Source organism: Sinocyclocheilus anshuiensis, unplaced genomic scaffold (genome assembly GCF_001515605.1).
Source record: "Sinocyclocheilus anshuiensis isolate Anshui unplaced genomic scaffold, SAMN03320099.WGS_v1.1 scaffold452, whole genome shotgun sequence".
NCBI lineage: Eukaryota > Metazoa > Chordata > Actinopteri > Cypriniformes > Cyprinidae > Sinocyclocheilus > Sinocyclocheilus anshuiensis.
The window spans coordinates 208049-210502 of record NW_015555719.1 but is presented as its reverse complement, the minus strand read 5'-3'; the positions used below and the strand labels follow the sequence as shown (position 1 = coordinate 210502).

General features: G+C 40.6%; 1 protein-coding gene across 4 annotated transcripts in view; it reads right to left on the bottom strand.

The window, feature by feature from the left end:
* Nucleotides 1–2454, bottom strand: part of arel1 (apoptosis resistant E3 ubiquitin protein ligase 1) — a 96781-nt gene that overhangs the window by 16869 nt on the left and 77458 nt on the right. The window lies entirely within an intron of this gene.

The window sequence follows — 2454 nt, the reverse complement described above, 5'->3', positions numbered from 1 at the left end:
GCCAAAATCATCACAATTAAAAGAACCAAAGACTTAAACTACTTCAGTCTGTGTGCATTGAATTTATTTAATACACGAGTTTCACAATTTGAGTTGAATTACTGAAATAAATGAACTTTTTCACGACATTCTAATTTATTGAGATGCACCTGTAAATGTTAGAAATGTATTGCTGAAAACGTGTTACAAAGACTGTGAACTACGTAGTACTGAATTGTGGCGTTAGACCGTTAAAAAGTTTTTCACCATTTTTGTGTTCAGGATTTTTTGGGTGGCCTGAACGATGGCCTTTTTCTTGATGACGCATCAAGACCCTAACACTATAATAACTAGAGCACATTAGCATCAAAGGTTCACCCGCTCAAGCGCGAGTTACTGTCATTACCATTAGTTACTACAGCCTACAGTTTGCTTCCTAGCTATGCCTTCATCACATAAATGCATATTACTTGGTTGCGATCATTTACAAAACAGCTCGGTCTCCTTATTTAAATTTCCTAAAAAATTATTATATCAAGAAGAGGTGGATTAAATTTTGTGAAGAGCCACCTTGATGTAGAGCTAAGGATCACCACCAATACCCACCTTTTGTAGTGGACAGCACATTCCAGGGCCCAGTTTATGGCAGGGCCCCTCTCTGACCACAATAGTGGACAAAGGTTTGTTACATTTTGATTGGATCTTGGTGGATTAAAATAAGCAAACTGTCCAACTCCACCAGATAAAGATGCCAGGACAACAGCCTTACACCTCTTAGAGGGCAGGAAGACAACCTTTGTTACAAAGCCCGGGAAGGACAGGACTTCTCATTGGTCAAAATGCAGTTTCTGCGCTTCACCCACCAACAGACTGATTCCTAAGGTTTTAGCCTGTGACTGCCATAAAAATTCCTTAGGACCTCTGGACGCAGCAACAGTGGGTGAGAGAGATCACAGAGTTACACCCAAATCCATTCATATCTATGTTCTCAAACCTTAAATTGATGCAAACTACAACATACACATCTTATACTTATTCAGAGAAATAAGTATTCTCAGTGACAGCAATGTGTAGTGCAACATCTTACACAAACTCAGCTGTTAATGGACAAATGAATCCATGCATGACGGTTCAATCTTTTTCCATCATGTTTGGACAATGTTTCTGGTTTGGTAAGTGAAAAATGCACTAGTAAAACTTTAGTGACAGTTTTCTAAATTTGTGTTTGGACTATGCAAATAACTTCTACAGGAGGAAAGAGGGGTGGGCCACACCATGTTCCCCCACTCTGATGGAAACAGCCAATCACAGCACTGAGATGGAGAAGTGGCAAATTGCAATCTCCTCCTCATTGGAAAGGGATGAAGATACCTTCCCAAAAGACACTCCTTGTTCTGAGTCTGAGTCCTGAAAGGGAAGGGACACTAACAGATCAACAAGTTCTGAGTCTTTTGTCCAGAGAGACTGTAACAGATATCCGTTCTGAGTGTCCCATCCATAGAGACAATAGCAGATACACCGTTCTTAGTCTCCATCCTGCAAGGGTGAGACACTAGCAGATACACTCGTTCTGAGTCTCCCATTCCGAGAGACAGAAACATCAACATTCTGAACCTCTGGCCCATGCGGGAAGAGGCAATAACAGATACCAAGTCCTGAGTCTCCAGCTTGTGAGGCAGCAACAGATAAGACCACTTGCTGAGCCTCCAGCCTGTGAGGAGAGAGATATTCTACGTTTAGAGTCTTTGTCCAGCGAGACAACAACAGATGCAGCACACCTTGAGTCTCCATCCTAGAGAGACGATGTGGATTGACCAAGTTCTGAGTCTCTAGCCCAGAGAGGTAGAAGACATACATTTGCAACAAGGTTAAGCTCCGGAGAGGAAACCTTCACTTCAAGGTACATTTTGCATGTTCCAGGCAAGGACCTTCCTTCTGCACCTACTCCAGGGCCACATCAGCGTGTTCCAGATTTTAGGACCCTTTGGTGCTCCAGGAGAGTGGATGAAGTCGTCACCTCATCGAGTCGACCTCATGAGTCGACTGCTCACTCAACCACAGAAAACATAATTATTACTTATCCAAACCTCTTCCAGAGACCTTGGCATTGTTGTATATTATCAGTATATGATTGCCTAATTTACATTAGATATTATATAGCTGATTACAGTTGATAAATAATCTTTCACGTATTTGTTTGATGCATAATAAGGTTCTTCACCTTATTTGTTTCAGAGTAGCAACAGTTTATCTTTCCAGATAACGTAGCTCTCACATTGCAACACCCAACATAATCACTTATATTTTATGCATCTTATGCACTTTATTCCTTTTTCATTCATGGTATTCATTTAGTAGTTGTCGATTACTCTTGTCTATCTTTTGTTAATAAAATCTATTTTATTACACTTGTGTCTTCCTTGTGTTGATAATACAGTAAAAAGGCTCTACAAGTTAACGATATCTCACAAATAC